Below are 21,100 nucleotides of genomic sequence, written 5' to 3' on the forward strand. Positions count from 1 at the left end.
TCCCTTAAAAATTTAGTCCTATGAGTTTACAGAAGTTTATTCTGTGGTTGTGTGTATTCTACTATTCAGTAAATTTTTGTTGATATTTTAATCTATTCTGCTATGCCATGCTTGATTTTTCTAGTTGGCTCTTCATAATTATTTACTCCTGATTTTTTTTTAATTAATACTCCTTCTATCTCCTTGAGAAACTTACTTGAGTTCCTGAAAGTTATCTCTTGCTTGTAATCACTTCAACCCTGGTATGACTGGGCACAGGATAATTTGGAATAGTAACTGGAATAGTAAATAGTAAATTGGGCCACTTGTAATCCACACACTCACTCCATAGGGTATGGAGGGTATTTACCAGCCTGCTCTTGGCCAGCGTATCTTGGTTTTTGCCTCTCAGTGGGCTTGAGGCCAACCATGGCTCAACCAGCAATGCGTGTGAGAAACAGGTTCACAAAGATAGACTGGCAATTGAAAGGTCTTACCCTGCCTCTAGATCTTAGATTGTCTTTGTTCTTAGTTGCTACAACACTCTTCACTCAATCACACCTTCTCTTTCCCAGATGTGCCTCAAGACACAACTGTATGATTCTTGTTTCAGTGGCATCAGGACACTGGCATCTTGTTTCCATGTAGCATCTACAGGATTGTCTTGAGAAACATGTCAAAGAATTATATTTGCTTGCTATTTTGCTAGAAACTAAAATCAATTCACAGGTATTTCTGAAAGTTACATTTAACTCAATGTTGGAAAATTTTAATCTAATATTTGTTCATTACAAATAACTTTGTCAGTTTATAGATGATTTGTTTCTCTTATTAAAAAATAAATGTCAAAGCACTTTTATAATTATTTTATAAAAAACATTGCTTTTAAGGTATGCATATATAATTTTAAGACATCTATGGTAACTTTAGGCAGATGATATTATATCGATAATCTTATATTAAATATAATATTTACATATTTTACTTTGTTATGCTGGATCTTTTTATTACATTATTTACTTCAGATTTCTTTTAAGGTTTTCTCATGTATTTTTATCAGTGAAATCTATCTCTCTTTTCTCAAATTACCTTTATGGCATGCTATTATTTAACAATTGTCACATTTTATTCTAAGAATAAAACAGATGGTTACCTATATCCATCCCTGGGATGGTGGAGGAATTAACACACTAATACATCAATGAATTGGAGTATATGAACTTCAGAAGATCCAGTGATTTTTCACCTACAAAAGCATACATTTTATTTTGATTTATTCATATGAATATTAAAGGGAACACCCCTTAGTGTTCTAATGAAGTTTTTATTTCACTGGAAGTAAACACTAATACATTGTTATTGCTTTTCTGATTATGCAGAAAAGTATTCTTTATTCCACTCCCAAATCTACTACCCACATTTGAGATTATATGCAGATGTATACTTTAAAAATAATTCTAGAAAATTTACTTAAAAAAATATATCACTTTGCTTACTAATCTTATGGCCTATGATGTTCTAGGCAAATAATAAAGCAAAATTCATTTCCTCTATCTAGTACTTATCTTGTTCATTCTGGTCTTTCTCTCAAGGCAAATTACATGGGAAAAATAAAACAAAATAGTGAACGAAGAACTCATGGGAGAGTCTTTCCAGTTCATTTTCTGGGTGAATGCTTCTCTCCACGACCACCAGAACAGTGCAGCTTCTAGGAAGTTAGAGAATTGAAAAATAAGGAAGAAGAATGAGTCACAAGAGGGTCTTACCCTTTTAAGAGGAAGACTGGAGAAAGTACTTGGAAAATCACTGCAGCTTCCATAGACATGTGTGGTTATCATGCAGTATTCTATTTCTCAAATTAAGCATACACTATAATTATTTTGTGAGGCTATAAAATACTTCTAGACAAAAATAAATAGTTTTAAAATGCCACAGGTCATATTAATGTTGTAAAAAGCATTTTGTTGTCGTTGTTTTATAAATGAAACTGTTTGGTAGATTTTGAGGGATTTTAATAATGAAGTCCCCTTGGATAGAGTCCAGTGTATGCCTTCTACATAAAACATTACATTTCAAAAGTGAAAGACAGAAAGCAAGTTCTCAGGGAAAAATACCAAGAAACTATATGTGACCCATGTGTTAATCTCAATTAGTTTTTTTCTGATATAAAAGACAATATCATTGCCATATCTGGAGAAACAAATTTCTTTCTTCTGAGAAAATAATTGAAAAGAAAATATTTAAATGTGTATTGGCTTTAACATTGTTTCTTTGTATAATCATTGTGAAATATCTATTATTGAGGCAAAATCGGAAAAAAATCAAGCATTTAAAATATTTATGGATGACATGGTATTTCTATAGAGCCTGAATATTGTTGAGCGGGAATTTTCAATTTTCAATCTTACTTTGCATTCATTTTCAAATAAAGCACAAGTAATTTATAGGTCATTTTTTAAGTTTGTTGCTAAAATATACTATTGTCCCCTCCTTCAAAGATCAGGCTGCTTTTTTGAGTGAGGGTAATGGGACAGGATTAGAACAAATATATTGGCATGTAGTCAATCCTGAACAAAAGGAGTATTTTTCTCCTGTGTGTGGTAGTGGAAGAAAATCCAGGTCTTATCTTTGCCCTACTTCAGATCATGAACTATCTGTATCACCTTAAAACATTTGGTGTTCCTCATTGGTGCTGTTTAAATTAGGATTCTGTTCAAATCAGAATCCAGAGGCCAAGAAAAAACTGTAGAAACTGTGGTAAGTGGCCCGGGGGGCAGAGCCCGGCTAGGTCCACTTTGGCATAGAAAGACCAACTCCCACTTTGCAGTTCCAGGGCTCCTGTAGTGCCTGGCCTTTATCTGCAGGGGTTTAGGCCCAGGGACAGGATGGCTGAGTGTGTATAGTGAGGCCAAGGGGTTGTAGGCCAGGATCTGATGGAAGCAGGGACCCTACCGAGTCCCTGCAGGAGTGGCATTAGCATGGAGCCTGCTGGGTACTGAGTCCCTTCAGGTCCTACTCATGATCTGGGCTTTCTCCATCACTCTGCACCTGAAATGGCTTTGCTCCAGGTCTCCCTGCCCACTTTACTTAGCCAATCCTTTGGCCTTGTGAGTAGGCCCCTCCTTACCCCACCCAACACCTCCCTTCCCCTCAACCCCAAACACAATTAGCGGATGAAAGTTGTAGAACTAGACCTTAGGGACTTAGTTGGTCTGAGCCACCATTTGCTCTTGTTGTCTGAGTCCTTGGTTCAGGTAACTGTGGGATCTTGAAACTGTCATCAACTGTGCAGAAAGCAAACTGCTTGGAACCCTTTTAATAAGTGTGGATCCTCCTCCAATTCTGGCTCATGGGTTGTGGAAAAACTATTTTCTGTATTTCTGATCTTTTCTGGAAGTGTAGCTTACCCCAGATTCACATCTTAGGACAGATATAAATTGGCAGTAGTGGGACAGTGTGTACAAAGCAGGAGTGAGAAAAAGCTAGTCCCTTCTGGGAATACCTTGGCCATGATCCTCTGACTCTGTACACACATCTCTGCTCTTCAAAATGCTTCTTAGAAAACTCTACATAGTGATATATCTTGAAAAGTACCTACTAGATCTCAATCAAAACCCACAGATTGCAAAATGAGATATGAGTGCAAAAATTTGGAACAGAAATGAAAATGATTAAAAGCAATATATTTTAAGTTTAGGGAAGCTGATTGCCAAAAATAAACAGGGTGAGTCCAGAAACAAATTGCACAAATTAAAGTTCCTCTCCCAATCACCTAAGAAATTCTTTACTTATACCCAAAGAAAATAGTAGTGTTTTGGCATGTAAGTTCGGGGACATTGAACTGTTTTTATAAACATCTATATGAATTTAGCCTGTAGTATTTATTAAGGTTAGAGAGTTAGGTAGCATATATAGTGGAAATTTGTTGCCATACCCATTCAGCTTTCTCTTTGAATTCTGCTTTTGTTAGTTTGTTTGTTGTAGCCAAGGGGTCATAATGTGTGTGCTCCTGGCTAAATGATTTACCAGAAAGAAAAAAAAAAAAAACATTTTATTTTAGTAAGACAATTATTTGTTGTGATTACCATTTAGTTTAGTCAAGTGATGAAAAACTAGATAAATATTCCATCAAATATTATATTTTAAAGTCCTATCCTGGGATCCTTGGATTAGAAAGAAGCCCCCTTTATATTAATACAAACTTCCAAAATTCATAGAGGTTTATAATATACCTGTCTATGCCCATTTATCCCCTGATTATTATTTTCCTCTTCAAATGGGCTCTAATTATGTGTTTCCTTTTGTCAACTTACTTGACCTTGCTGAACAACTTGTGAGCACAGAGGAAAACATAGTGAATTGAAAATGCATGAAACGTTCAATGATATTTAATACCATATGTGGTTCTGTTAAGACACATTTGGGACAAAATTTCTGGTTCTGTCTTATTCTTCACTTTAAGTTCCTGAGTGTTATTATTTATCTTATTTAAACCGCTTACTCTCAAAGGTTTTGGCTGAAAAATGAATAATAGGTAAGTCAAGTAGGAATTTTCAGAAAAAATTCTGCATTTTTCATAGATGAAAAACACCACTATCTTTGGACATCTTCAATAATTTAAAAAGTACACCCCACTGGTTGAGAAAAATAATTTAAATGATGGCCCCAAGCATGTTTAGACATCATTGGAACATGAGGCATGTTTTAAGGAATTGCAAAATAGCTCTTAAATTTTTTATTTTTATTTTTACAAAGTTTTATTTTTCAATTAAGTACTGCCTGCCCTGCATCCCATTCCACCTCATTTTTAGAATGTTCTCTTGTAGTGACAGCAGTGCAGTTACATATGGCCATGGGGCTAATAAAATATTCCACTGGGGTTTTAGGACCTTAATTTGTGGCATAAATCTCTGTTCTCAGGCCTCTGCTCTCAGACCCCACAAGGCTGTCAAGTGGTGCCGGAGGGCAGTAGGACTTAGTTATAAGTTTTAACTTTTATAGCATTTCATATGACTCTAACACAATTGTTTTCCACTGCATTTCAGATGAAGCTATTAGTTCCTCAGGAGTCCCCCATCTGGGTTTCCATTAATCTTGGTAACAGGCTCAAATCCTTTCACACTCAGATGCTTTGTCTACATCTGTAACAGGGCAATGGTGGATGGAACAAATTACTATCTTATTGTTTTCTGGTATCCTTACTTATTACAAAATCTTCCATAAAAGATGGTACCTTGTGGGTGGGATTTATAAAAAGGCAAAACAGGACTGTTTTAAAGTGATTAAAGCATTGACATTTGGTTTTGTATTAAAATACATTTTTCTAGAAAGACCTTTATATGTATGTGTGGCGTTGTATTAGGACTATTGAGGCTAACTTACAGTACAGAAATTCATCCTTTTTAGGTTAACAGTTCTATGTATTTTAAAATAAGGTATACCTTACATAAAGGAAAACCCATTCTTTTTAGTGTATAATACCAGTTTTTACAGAAATTAACAGTCATGTAACTATCACTGAAATCAAGCAATAGAATATTTCTCATATTCCAAATTTTTTTCTTGTACTGGGTTTGGTCAATTTCCTTCTCACACCCTAGTTCCTCGTGACCACAGGTCTTATTTTTGCCCGCATTGTTTTCCCTTTTCCAGTAATTATAAAATATGAATCATACATGCATATAGTCTTTTGTGTCTAACTTTCACTTAGTATAATGCTTTTGAGTTTGTTTCATGTCCTTATATCTATCGGTAGTTTTTTCCTTATTACTGTTGAGTATACATATGTACATTATTGGATGGATATACCACAATTTGTTCATTGACTCAGTAACAAATTAACTTGTCAGCTATTTCTACTTTTCAGTTACTAGGAAGAAAGCTGCTATAAACATTCATATACAGATCTTTGTATGGACAAATGTTTTCATTTTCTTTATAGAAAATACTTAGAGTTGGTGGAATGTGTAACTGTATATTTAATATTATAATAGACTGTCCAACTTTTCTAATGTGACTGACCATTCATGCTTTTCCACTCATAAGATGTAAGCATTCTAATTGTTCACAATTTTCAGCAGCGTTTGACATTGTGAGATTTTTGGTTTTAAAATTTTCCTTTCCCATTCTGTATGTGTAGTGACATCTCATTGTGATTTCAGTTAAAATTAATGACTAATGATACGTTATATGTGTGTGTTCGTCTGTGTATAATGATGATATACATGCATGCATATATCTATTTAAAGTGAGTGTTAACAATGCAAATACTGTCTTATACAATCAAGGCTTGCTGGCCTCCCTGGTGGCCTAAGGGTTAAGTCTCATCCCTAGTTCATCACTATGGCCTGAGTTCCACCCCTGGCCAAATAGCTAACAGACCCACTAGTCTCAGCAGACCTCTCCTGTCTTGCCTGCTGGTCCCCTTAGCAGAGTATTTCAGAGATCTGCCTGTTCTGCTACCCAATGGCTCTTGTGAATCCTCTTACCTCCTGTACCTCTGCCCTACACCCCATTTCTTTTACAAAACAAAAAATGAAGATGGAAATGGAATGACATTTAGGGAAAAAAATGAAAACATTCTTGGTTTTTGTAAGGAAGAGTTTGCTGTTTAATGTTCTCTAGATAGAGAAGCAAAAGAAATGAATTTCGGCAATATATAAGGATGCTGGACTACAGTTCAAGAAATTCATATTTTTTATGAGTACTACTTTTAAGTGAATTATGTCAGTGTGACATTAATGTTATTAATGTGATGGAATTTAGGTTTGTGGTTGTATATTTTGCTTGTTTCTCTGTGGTAATAAAGAAGCTAGGCTTGACACAGGAAGACCATGCTTGGTAATATTTAATGATAATGAAATTGAATCAGCAAAATCCAAGATCTCTCTGCCTATAGTTTAGGGTTTGAGTCAGTTTCATCCTGCCTCTCAAAGGATGGGTTTCATTTGAACAGTTGGGATACTTGAGTTTGGGGGGCAGCAAAACTACACATGTTGTTGACTTGAACAAGAAGGAGAAATGCCTATTTTCCCACATCTTCTTGGAGCTCACACTTCAAGTTAGTCAAGCTGGGTACATAACACCAGCTAGTGACAATACAAACCCAATAGTAAACCTTAGCTTTATGACAAAGGTAACTTTAATATCCAAACACTTGCTTCCAGTCCTATGACCAACCTGTGTTTCCATTTACCATTCCTCAGGTTGCAGGTACAACATTGCTAAGTTTCCAGGTGACCTCAGGGAAGACACAATGTTCAGCAACACAGAGGTGAACAGCAATAGCGCCTATTCCCATGAAAAATGATCTAGTGAGGGGGACACCTACTGATACATATAATTAAAAAGCAGAGCGGTAGTGAAGATATGAGGTAAGCGATGCAGAACACTGCAGAACATCTGACTCTTTGGAGGATCATTACTTGTTTTCCTTTTACCTCCCAAGACCTCCCCTCCCACCTGGGCATTCAAGAGACAAAGTTGTTGATTCCTGAAATTTCAGATATCAGATACCTATGGAGGACATTTTCGCAGCATATTCATATATATTAATATATTAAGGTCAGCATTGTCTAAGGGCAGAAGGGATTGCAGCATTTGTCAGCAGCCTTAGATGTGGTATCCAATGTAAATCTCTTAATAATTGTATGAAGTTGGTGTTATTATAGCTAAAATAAACAAAGTAAAAAGAGTATAAAGGTTTATATAGCTAGGCAGAATTCAAAGCTTTATTTGCCTGATTCCAAAGTTCCCACTTGTCCCACTGTCAAACTCAATCCCCTCAAATGGGATTATAATGCATGCCCTGATTTTTTTTAAGATTTATGTATTTGTTGTGTAGAGCTGGAGTGTAGGCCAGAGGTACAGAGGGTAAGAGGAGTCACCAGAGACAGAGTGGGGAACAGAACAAGCAGATTTAGAAAGACACTGCTAAGGGGAGCAGTGGGCAAGACAGGAGAGGTCTGCTGCACTCTATGTGGGTTAGCGCCCAGGCTAGGGATTGAACTCAGGCTATAGTGGTGAACTCATGCTGAGACTTAAACTGTAGGCCACCAGGGAGGCCCCCATTTCTATCTTTATTCTTGATTCTCCTGTACATCAGTTCTCATGTTGTGGCTCTGACACTAGGCCTCGTCACCTCTTTTCAGACTTTCCTATATCACTTTCTTTACATCCTTTTAATATGATCAATGTCTTTCTGAAGTGTATATATAATCACAGACTCCTTGGGAGAAGGGCTATCTCTATATTATAAAATAATTATTATAATTCTCTTACTATTAATTGTGAAGACCCCTTCCCAGGGAAACTTTCAACTTAAATGCTCGAAAATGAGTCAGACTCCTTTCAGTAATGTCCTTATGCTACTTTCTTTTATTTATTTATTTTTGCCTTTTAAATTTTTTAAAAATATTTTTATTTTTTATTTATATCTTTGACATCATTGTTCATTTTTCTTCAATGTATGCTTTCCCATTGTAGGTGTATTCCCTGTAAAATTCACACAACCGATTACCAGTGAACCTTCACAATAGTCCCTCTGCTACTTTCTTTAGAGAGTTCAATGTCAGTATTTCCAAGCACTTTATTTTCTCATGGACATATTTTATGAACACTACAAAATCAAAATGCCCCAAATCAAATTCACTATTTGCATTATTTTCTACTCCTAAAACAATCTTCTTTTAAAAAAAAACAACCTTATTTTAATTATTTATGCATACAAGATCTGGGGTGTAGGCCAGAGGTGGGCAGCAGGGGTGGGGGGGTGTGGTGAGAGGATTCACCAGAGCCAGAGTAGGGAGCAGAATAGGTGGATTGACTGAAATGCACTGCTGAGGGAAGCAGTATGCGAGACGGGAGAAGTCTGCTGCACCATGTGGGATAGCTCCTTGGCAGAGGATAGAACTTGTGCTGCAGTAGCTGCGAATAGTCTCATAGGTTGCATCTTAACACCTTGCACCACCAGGGAAGCCCCTAAAATAGTCTTCCAAATATTAGTAAATGATGCCATGTTGTATGAGGAGAGGGTTATAACCAAACACTGGGCCCATAAATACTTTAATGATGTCAGAAATACTTTTAATGATGTCAGAAATAAATGGTTGTGGGAACTGAAGTTAATTCTGATGCTAACTAGTTCTTGTTTGATCTTGTATTTTTGGAGTGGAAAGTGTTATCTGGTTGAACAGATTTTTATAAACTTTTACGGTTTATTGATTGTTTAATTGATTGAAACTGACATGTAATTTGCCAGTTCTTTCTAGGTTTAATTTGGAAACATAACCTGAGTAACCTTTCTCCATCAAGAAAACGACAGGCAAGTTGTTATACATTGTTTTAATGTCACAGATGGTGTAGCTAGACAAACAGCATCCTTCTCAATACCCCTTTGGTGCAGAGTTGGTTTCCAGGAAGGTGTGAGAATGAATTTTATGTGGACCAAGGGAACTTCAGGAAACAAATGGATTGAGGCCACAACCCTTCTTTTATTTTTAATTTTTGTAATATTGGAAATTTTATGAATGATTTCTATATAGGCAAATGAAATTCACTATCAGGAAGTGAATGCTTTCTGATGTGCCTTAATCCACCCCAATCTAAAAGAATGATAAAAGGAGGCCTTATGATGAAAGGAGTGAGGACTAAAGATTAGACCTAAAGCCGGAGCTTGCCTTTTCTGTTGTGTGAAGAGTTTCATCTAAATATAGCATTTGACTGAGTTCTGACTCTTCCCATATTCCAGCTAGCCTGCCATAGTGGGTTTGTTTAACAAGAGTGACAGCTTTAGGTACCACGGGGTGTAAATTAATGGGGTAACATATATCAGTGATTAAGTTAATAGAGTCTACAGACAGGCTGATCATTTTAAAACCCATTCTGGGCAAGTTAGATACTTCGTGGATATAGTCTATAAGAATACTAATATTTATATTTCCTTGGATTGGTATAAATCAGTTCATATCTCTAAAGTATGTAATCTCTTGTGTGCATAGTAAGTACTATGTATGTGCTTATTAAATAAAATGAAATGCAGGAAGACAATTACCTAACAACTTCGTCAAGTATTTCACTGGTTCAACTGTCCTTTCTCAAGGAGCTGTATTTGTTTGGCAGAGATTAAAGTATCTAATACTTTAGTTACCAAATAAATTATACTCTGAGCTTTTGCTTTAATTTTGTTTCCTTGTGTACATATGAATGTTTAAAAAAAAAAACTAGAATACATAATACCTCTGAGCTTTATTTTAGAATCCATAACTGTGTATCCTCTGATAATTCAAGCAATTTTTCCTGGCAATAGTTTTTAAACAAATCATAAAATGTAGATGTTTTTGTACATAAGTATTACATAAAGCTGTGTCTTTGGCCTTTTGCATATAAAGACTCATGTAAGTATATAAGTTTGGCAAGTTGTAATCCCTATTTATAATCAACATCAAACAGAAAAGTGGATTGTTCTCAGAGTCCTACCCCATTGTCTGAAACTGGGAATTGTCCCATTTTGTTAATCTTGGAGATTCTATCAGACATTTGGTCATCCCTTTATAACTAAAAAAATATTTTTCATTTAAAAAAGGCATTATTGAAATCTCCCAGCAATCATGATGAAGTGGCAACACCAAGGAAACAAACAACATGGATAAATTTGAACATGTTGTTTCCTACACTTGTTTCAGGCTTCTGTAAGACTGAAAGATATATAGTGTCCTAGAGAGGGTTGGCCTTTTAGGAAAAGAAGATACTCTTAAACTGGGGAAAGCGCATTGTATCACAGTGAATATGCACCATTTTCCCTGGCCCTGACTTCCCCACAGGCACTGTGGAGTCCAGTCCCCTTTGTGCCATGTAGCAGTCTTCATGAATGGAAGCAACTGGAAAGGAGGAAGAGTGCGGTGGATATGTGAGCTGAGATGAAATGAAGGAGGAAAGAGAGACAGTAGTGGAAGATACATGTGTGAGAGACACATGGAGAGGCTGCTCCTGGTCTTTGCTCTTTGTCCTGGTGACTTTAACATTTTTGACAGAGAAAATGGCAGCAATTATCTTGATCATGTGGTGAATTATATATAGCATGTTGAATTTTGGATTTCTTCAGTCTCAGTTACCTAGGACCTGCCTGACCCCTTTTGTTATGGTTCCCTTTTTTTTTTTAAGATGTATGCATTCAAGAAGTAGGGTACAGGCCAGAGGTGGGGAGGTGGGGGTGAGAAGATTCACCAGAGACAGAGTGGGGAACAGAACAGGCAGACTGACTGAAATACACTGCTGAGGGGTGCAGAGGGCGAGGCAGGAGAGGTCTGCTGTGCCATGTGCGTTGCTCCCTGGCTGGCCAGGATAGAAATCCTGCTGCAGTGGTTGTCAATTGCTGGGTAGCACTGTCTTTAAGCCCTGTTATGGTTCCCTACCAGTAGGTGCCTTAGACTTGTGGCAAGCTTCCAGGCCTCAGTCATCCTGGTTAGAGCTGAGTCTGTTTGACTGGTCATTTGCCTACAAAGGTACAGGTAAAAGGAATTTGATTGTGAGTCCTTTATGTGAAATCCTCTCTCCTCTTTCTCCTCCCCTCCCTACCCATCTCCTCCCTTCTTTTCTCTCTCCTCCTGCCCATGCACATCAGTTAAACCAGTTACAGATATTTGAGTACACTAAGAGTCACTTTTCTTTATTGCTGAGTACACTAAGAGTCGGTGTTCATGAAATGGTCAAAAACATCGAATGGGCAAACTGTTTTTTTTTTTCTCCCTAACAATTTGGGGTCCCTGGGTACCTCTTGGCTTTACATGATTTCAATTTGGTACCCTGACTGGGAAAGAACTTTGCAGTTTCAGTTTTTCAAACATGCAGGTTAGAGCTTCTATATTTTAGGAAGATGGGGCCAGAAGATATTACCATAGCCACATATGCCATCACCTGATTGGGATTGACAGTGCAAAAAAAAGCATAAAAAGTACATATAGCAGCTCACAAATACCATGAGACCATTGTGTTTAAGGACAAGTAACCAATTATGTTTCAATAGTACTAAAGAATATACTAGAGAACACAAAACGAAGACTTTTTTAAGTCATTAAAAATAAGCTAAATTATGCCTAAAATATTTTAAAAACATTTTAGGAAACTTCTATTAAAATATATTTGGTCTGGGTGGTGTAATGTGGCAAACTCATATAACTGAAAAAACTCTATATTCAACAGCTCATTCTTTGTATCTATCTTATAGCTGTGTGCTAACATAGACATGTTTCCTAACATTGTATTCTCACTTTTAAGCCAGAAAATTTGTGAATAATGTCCATGCCGTATAGAAAATTTTGACAGAAAAAATATGAGTTTGAGCCTTAAGGTTTCATGAGCCTTAAGGGTTATTTTAGAAAGACCTCACTTACTAGACTTTCATCCATTTTCAGTATCACAAAAGTGAACAAGAAGATGGAAATGTTTCCCCTCTACCACCTTCTGCTTGTTGCAGCTATCACATCATTGAAAGGTTCACTTTCCCTAAGTCCCCCTCACTTGACAAAGCAGAAAAACTTGAAAAGGCACATTTTAACTGTAGAGACAGCTAGAAGTATGGGAACTGAAAAGGAAGCCAATAGCTGTCCTTCCTAGAATGTACCAGAAAAAGATATGAAAGAAGTGATGACAATGTGAGACATTTTCCAATTGAAACCAGATTTCAAATATATGCTTCATTAATATAAATAGGTGCTAGGATACCCAGTTTTGAATGGCTGAGGAAAACTCCCAGAAATACAGTTGCCAGTATGTCACAAACTGATACAAGTTATGTGTACATTGTAGCAAAAGCACTCCAAAAAGCTCAAGGCTAAGACAATGGATGCATTCAGATATGCCATTGTTATCACTGCTCTATCTACTCACCGGTAGATAGAGTAAATATGTTTATTACATCTAGGTGGTATTTTCTTTCCTAGGACCAATGATGGTCTTTAGGACTCAAATGAACACCAGTAGACAGAGTACACTCATTTTTTTAGCAAATGTTAAAATTGTCTATCCATCTAGATAGGGAATGTCTTGTACAGAGAACTTCATTCCTCACTGATTTTATTAATAGTTTTTAATGCCGTCCCACATCCAAACTGTTTGCCCCCCACAAGAATTATCAAACTAGCCATTTACATTTGTCTGAGTAAAATAATCTAACATCCTTTCTTCATTGTCACTTTTTACTGTACTTGGAGAAAACACAAAAGATGATTTGAATCATGAGACCTGAGGCATACTCAACGTATTCACTTGCATTCTAAAAGATAATTTTGATTTGAGTTCTTAATAGTTTGTTATTGTGCCTTTTTTTATGGGACTTTTCATTGTTTTGGATCAAGCTGTAGGATATTTTTAGATTTTCACAACTGATTTGTTGGCGATGTTTTGAATTTGATTACATTAGCTCGAATGAAAATTTCTTATTAGAATTTTATGAAGTTTATATTTGGTGATAATTTTAATGTATTTAACCTTTAACAACACAAGCTGCCGGCATAAAAACATGGGGTCATTGAGTAGGTTGTTTCATTAGCTCAAGCCCTGGGTGAAACTGGCATAGGTGACTTGATTTTGCCATTCACAACCACATCTTTTTTTTTTTTTTTTTGCTTTCTCTGAAGCTTGGCACAGCTGGTATTCCTTCCGGCCTGAGTACCTCTGTGTGCTCTCTTTCTTTCTATCGACCCATAATTGTTGCCTTAGGAAATGTCTGATTTAAGTTTTCATCTCTTTGTATGAATTTAGGTCTATGTGTTACTCATATTGTGGAGGCAAAATTGATTGATTGGTCTCCTACTTAAAGTATTTCAGGCATCAGTGAAGGTGGCAGAGGGGGCAGAGGGCCTTCCCAGTGACCTAGGGGTAAGGTCAGACCTGATGACAGGAGCTCACGTAGTCCAAGGAGGTGGAAGAAAAGGGGAGAAAGAAATGTGAAACAAACTTATCAAATATTAATGAGTTTTGGAGAATTAAAGTTTTTCATAGAATATTTTACACTAAAATTGACAGGCTGAAAGTCAGATTCTGATTTATCTCGTTCCTGTTATAGTCACTAATTTGATTCAGGCAAATTATTTTGCAAATCATTCAGCATTTATGTGTTTTCAAAGTGAAATTTATATCCCTTCCTCTTACTCAACTACACTAAGGACATGAGTCAAAGAGCACTTTTCATCTCTGAGTCCAGTGTAGCTGGGTGTTTACAAGCAACAGAGAGATCAGTGATGGCAAGATTAATGGGTAGAGGAAAGAAGACTTCATTATCATTAGGAAGATGTTGATCATATAACCTGTTTTTATCTTGGTATAACCAACTACTTTACATAATTAGATTGCATCTCACAGAATATATCATATAAAGGGATGATTTTGATAAATTTATAAAAACCTGCATCTGGCCCTGTTACTGATTCTGAAGGGTCTTTGTCTGAGGTTTGCCAATTAATTCCCCACAAAATTTGAAAGAGCCAATAGGTTTCAAGAAGAAACATTTATTGTGGATCATACAATAGGAGAGGGGCAACAAGTGCCCTGAGCAACCTGAGAGCAGTGGGAGTCCTGGTTATATGAGTTGGTTCCCAGAGTTGGGTAGCAGGGAGCAGTTCATAATGTAATTTAGATAGACTACGCTGGGGCAAATACAAATGGGTCACATGCTTTTTCAGAGGAGGCATATCTCATTAGCATCTGAAGTCTCCACCCCAGGGAGTGTGGTTTAGTATGCCAAGGAGTCCTTCGTTATTTCTATGTCAGGTCTCTGCCATCAGATTTCAGCTAGTTCTGCAGCCATTGCCTGAAAGCAGGAGGTCTCTGCATGGTTGAAGTTCTGTTTCTCACTGGTGATTGGCCAGGGTTTTGTGAAATTCTTACTAGCCTGGGAAGGTTAAACAAGCAAGGTCTAGGTCTTAGGGACTTTACAGCAGTCCCATTACCTTACTGATCTGAATTCTTCATAGAGTAAGTTCAGCTTCCATTTTCAGCCTCATCTCCAGGCACAATTCAGCCACACATCTTTATTTGGCTGTACTTCTCATATGGGTTATAATGGCTTAAACTCTGGAGTAGGAGATTGTAAGGTGGTCAGGGCCTACACAATTCTTATGAGATAGCCAGGACATCTGTAAAACCACAAATGCCCTTCATACATCCATCTTATGATACATCTTCTTGGGACTCCAAATTTTCCTCAAGAAAAAATGAATTCACATGGAAAGCCATTTAAAAACATTATTTATAAATAAATCTAGGTATAATTTATAATAGAATTCCAGATATTAAATTTTAAAAGAAGTTACATATTTGAATGAAATTCTGCTTTGGTAAGATTATTTCCTCTCTTACTATAATTTTTCATAAAAACTTTCATTCTACTCTTTAAGGAACAAACTGAAAAATATTTCATAAGTTACCTCATATTATTCCCAGGTTTCAGGCCACTCCAGACTCTTGCTTGCTCTGTAACTTTGCCCATGGTTTCACTCCATTTGGAAACCCTGCACATATTATTTTCATGGAGAACACTTATTAAAGTATTGGATCTGGATCAAATGTATCTTGTCCTTTAATTATTTTTTTTTTTTTACTTTTTAACTTTTAAAAATATTTTTTAAATATTTATTTATTTATGTATACAAGAATTGGGGTACAGGTCAGAGGTGTGGGGGGTGGAGGATTAACCAGAGACAGAGTAGGGAAAAGAGCAGGCAAATCTACTGAAATACACTGCTGAGGGGAGCAGCAGGTGAGACTGGAGAGGTCTGCTGCACCATGTGGATCACCTCCCCAGCCAGGGATCGAACTCATGTTGCAGTGGCTACGGACAGCCTCATAATACTGTGCCTTAACCCCTCACACCACCAGAGAGGCCCATATTTTTTAACTTTCTTTAAATACAGTCAATTCTAACTTCAGGAATAAGTAATTTCTTAGTTATATCCTGATCCTTTAGCTTTTATGAACAAATAGTATGTTCTATCATAATTATTCAATAAATGTTTGTCCCTCTAGACCGAGATGAGAGGCACTGTGGTCTTTTTATTCTTTTTTTTTATATATATAATATCCAAACCTCAGGAATCTATATGATATTTCTTGAGTGATTAAAGAACTTGTTTAAGCTAATAACTGTGACAGATGGTCCTCACACATCTAGGGCAGGAGGTAGACTGGCGCCTTGTATGAGACTACATTTAATGTGTTAGAGAGAGCAACTATTTTGAAATCAGTTCTGGGTTTGAATTCCAGTTCTGCCTGTTTCAACTTGTATAAGTTTGGGAAAATATTTAATTTATCTAAGCGTTAATGCCCTTAGCTTCAAAATGGGCATAAGAACGACTTTATAGTGTGGTTATATAGATTCTCTTATGATCTTTGCCAAATATCTGGCACCTAGTAGGTATTAAATCTTGTTTCATTCTCCATCCTTATCAATTCTTTCCTACATAATATAATTTGTAGAACGTTGAATAAACTCCCAGTTGTGTAATCACCCCTAACCAATGAGTTAGTATTTGAGAAACAGAAGTCTGGAGAAGGAACCTGCTTAAGTTGAGGAATGGACAACTGAGACAAAGGGATGAGATAAATGAGGCATCCTACATTCAGTGGAGATAAGAAATAAGGACAAATACAAAGGTGAGTATTTACAACTGAACATCTTGACTAAATATTGTAAGCAAGATAGGAGGGACTAGCTCTGGGAGGAGGCCTTCAGATCACATTTTACATATCAGTAGGCATGAGGGGAGCAGTTTTCAGAATCCCATGAGAAGGGTAGGATCTGTTAAATTTTTTTGAAATATTCAGAATCTTACCCTAAAATACATCCCCACAGCTTTAAATCTTCACCCATCATATATCCTCCTTGGGTAATTTCTTCGAGGTGTTGACTTTTCTAAATGGAATTAATAAAATCTGACTTCAAAGCAACTTGACATTGACCAAAGATTGTTTAAAGACATGATAAGTATGCCTACTCTCAACCAAGCATGAGGCAGGAATCTGATGGAATAAGAGATCAGGTATGTGTTAAGGGAAGAGGGAATGGGAAAGGAATTAAAAATGCTACCTTGTCTAGCGGTGGGTGGGTAAAAGTGAGTCCTGAGTTACATTGGAAACCAGAGGAATTTGAAGGAGAGGAGTATGGGATTGGGAAACTGAAAACAGGTACTGAAAAAAATCAGTTTTCCAAGATCCTTTGAGTTCGTACAACATTTTGTGAGATTGTGAGGCTCTGCTTGGACCCTGATCCACCTTTCCTTTGGTTGAAAAGAAGAGAAATAGTTCCTTCAGTCAGTGGAAATAAATTAAAAGAAAGACTTCAAAGAGATTTTTTTGTATTATCATTCCTTTAATTGTAGCCAGTTTGGTGTAATCCTATACCTGCACTCTCTTCCTTTTGTTTTTCGTTTACATTCTTTTTCTCCCTCTACCTCTCTCCTGCTTCACAACACTGATACATGGCCAGCACAGCAAGATGAAGTTGTGTTCTTTTTCTTTTTCATTTTATTTTAAAGAGTTTTTTGTTTTGGTTTGGTTTTTTATGCAAGCCCTGGGTACAATCAGAAGCATGGGAGGGTGAGAGAATTCACTAGAGACAGAGCAGCGAGGAGCAGAACAGGCAGACCTAAAAAGTACACTGCTGAGGGGAGCAGCAGGCATGGCAGGAGAGGTCTGTGCGCCATATGGGACCTTTGCCAGCGGCTGGAGATTGAACTGGCACTGCAGAGGCTGCGGGCAGCTTCACAGTCCAGTGCTCAACTGCTGCGCCACCAGGGGAAGCCCTGTGCGCTTTTTCAAAATTGGCACAGAATCTATGTAGAGATACAACTTTCCTTTTCTAATTTCCACCTTTTTAACTCCTCAAGCTGAAGCCCTCCTTATTATTTACCCATTTCTACTTACTATGTTACTTTAAAAAAAAAGATTCACTAATATTTGATATATGATGCCCCTCCTTAAAAATGTGCAAGCATCAATTGATTATCTTAATGGTTATATTAATGTAATTAGCTCATGGCATCATTTAACAAAATAAAGATAAACTTGCTCATTAACCATCACTCTCTCAGCAAAATGTTCCCACAAGTGATCTCTGTAACTGAGGTTTTCCTTTGTTTTGAGTTAAAGGTGCTTTCAGGTACATCTTGAATCATAAAGGGCTAGTTAGCCAGTAGAGCTAAGAAAAATATATTGTGTCTTTGCTACTGACATCTAACATCAGGGGACTCTTCAATTAACTAATTAATGGTATGCTTCTACTTACAATGTCACCAGCATAACATGTGTGGTCATCTTTAGCCATTCAAAGCATGGAGAAACAAAATTACCTACTTAGGAAATAAATAGCAATGTAATTCATTGAGATACGTTTCTTGAAAATGCATTTATTAAAACATCCCATAATATTACATAGAAGTTACTGATAACTTAGGGCAATGTTAAGTAGCCATTAACTCATGAACTTCAGAAGACCTTTTTGGGGCCATTTAATTAAACTCCTTCACTTTAACCATAGAAGTAAGCAAGATAGATAGTTTTCTAACATTCTGCAACTATATTTGAGACCTGATATTTTTTCAGCTTCCTTCAATAAAACAGTGTGAGGTAGCTGAGTCATTCCTTGACTTTATGGGGTAGCAGTGGATCTGCAATGCAGAGGTTGGAATTGGTCTGTTCCCTCTCTGCCACAGAAAATAGCAGGGAGGAGGAGATGGGTTGCAAGGAGGAACAGGAAAAGTGTGGCTATCCCCTGTGGAAAGGCTAAGTTTTACTTGAGTTGCTGAAATTTATTACTTGGAAGTGTTAAGAACATGCTTGGCATTTATCAGGGATAACTTGATCTGATTTAAATATATGAGCACTGCCACCCACTGTTACTACTACCCACTGTCATTGGGGGATGTGGTTACACACCCAGGCAGCTCATGCCTTTTGTGTATAATTCCATAAAATTACTGTTACATGCAAAACTGCAATTTGGATCAGTGGGACTTTATTGGTAGATTGAAATTCGTCCTGCCAGAGCATCGTGACTAAGTTTGTGTGCCTGAGACCTTTGGCTGTCCCATGGCAGCCTTGCTTCTCCCCAATGGTTCTTCATTTTATCTGGGACATAAACACCTTAAGAAGATGAGGGACACTAGGACATAGGGGTATAATGCACAAGAAATCCTTCAGGCAGTTCCAGGAGGTGTGCAGACCCTGTGGTGCCCATCAGTGAACACCTGAGTCACCTCCAGCCACTGACATTACAAAAGTAGTATGTGCAGCTGGTCAAACTGAAGTCCATGCTTTTTCTTTCTTTCTTTCTTTTTTTTTTTCTTTCTCTCTCTCATTTTAGAAACAGCACTGCCAAGAGCAGGGACTTTCGTATATACAGTAAAAATGTACAGTATCTTCAATGCAAAGTTGGATGGGTGCCAGCCCCCCTCCCCCTCCCTACCCAGAAGCATCTTCATTTGAATTTAAAGGGGTGGATGAGTGACAGCAAGACTCTGTTCTCCTTCTGACAGGGCTTTGGCAGATCATTGGTTGTCATCAAACCTATTCCATTTCTTGCTCCCTGCCAGGAATTCCACCTACATGCCTGATGGCAATTAGTCCCTTGTAGGTGCTAATGAATAAAACGCAGCACGTAGACTTCACAAGGATGAAAAAGCCTACGATCCAGATCCAGAGAGTTTCTCCAAGTATCAGTCCCCCTACTGCAGTGCCCCCTCAAATGTAGCACTCACTCTGTCCAGGGCAGGCCGGGGCCAGGCAGCCTGCCCCTCCTCTGTGCACTTGGGCATGGAAAGTAGAAAAGAGCTGTCTACTGAGGACACAACTCAGCAGCAACTACATTTTGGAACCTGAAGTATTAACTGTTATTTTCTAGGACTGTCACAGCATAGCACTGGGGTGCTGCCAGTTTAGGACAGTCTGTGTTGGGGCAGTCATGCAAGTGGAATCTCCAAATCCAAACGTGATTGGGAAAAATTGTTTAGAGATCTTGTTAGAGAGCATTCTGCACTGAGTGAGGGGTTGTATTATCCGTGTTTCCCAAAATGTGATAATCAGATGTCCTTAAGCAGCCCTTAAAAATACAGATTTCTTGGTCTTGTCTCTGGAGATCTTGCTTGAGAGGGCTAGGGTAGAGCCTGAATATCTAAATTAAAAAACAAAAACACAAAAACAACAACAAAAAAAAACAACTTTGAAGATGAATCTGATTCTCTTGCCAGATTTGCTACTCTAGGGTTAGATGAGTACCTGTGTCCCATTCAACTCAAAATCTCTAGGACTAGATGTCAATTGAAAGTTTCTTAATTATTGTGCTCACTATTCAGCTGCACCTTTCCTAAGTTTTGAGTGTTCAAAACAAGCAAACAATTCTCTTTTGTAATCTGATCAGCTATCAGAGATGGATCAGCGTTCAAAGATTCTTTTGAAATAACGCTGTGAATTTTAATTTTTTCTTTATATTTATATTAATTTTCTTGATTTTATACCTTTACTGACTCAGTATGTATTTTCAAAAATAAAAAGGCAACACATGTTATTTTTTTCAAAGTTCTTTCTGCATTCCAAGAGAAAATAATTTGTTCACTTGTTACTTAGAAAAGTGTCCATAGGGGCCTCCCCTGGTGGCGCCAGCGGTTGAGTGCAGCACTGTGAAGCTGTCCACAGCCTCTGCAGCTCCGGTTCAATCCCAGCCGGCCAGAGAGGGTCCCACATGGCACAGCAAATCTCTCCTGTCTCACCCGTTTGCGCCCCTCAGCAGTGTATTTCGTCAGTCTGCCTGTTCTGTTCCCTGCTCTGTCTCTGGTGAATCCTCTCACCCTCCAGCACATTTGGCCTGTACCCCAGTTCTTGTATAAATAAATCTTTAAAAAAAAAGAGAAAGAAAGGGGTCCATAGATCTGGATTACACCATCACTTTGACAGTCCAAATGGGTAAGAAAAGGTTAAGAACCCCTGATATGCCAAAGACCAGTTTATTATTCTTCCTTTGCATGCCACATTGTCTTTCTAGGATCTCAAAACATATTACGAAACAATGGTAACTCAAGCCTTGCAGTAACATGTGCTTGCAGTTTGGGCTCTTCTAATGGTAACAAAGCAAAGA

Source organism: Talpa occidentalis, unplaced genomic scaffold (genome assembly GCF_014898055.3).
Source record: "Talpa occidentalis isolate TD23 unplaced genomic scaffold, MPIMG_talOcc4v2.1, whole genome shotgun sequence".
NCBI lineage: Eukaryota > Metazoa > Chordata > Mammalia > Eulipotyphla > Talpidae > Talpa > Talpa occidentalis.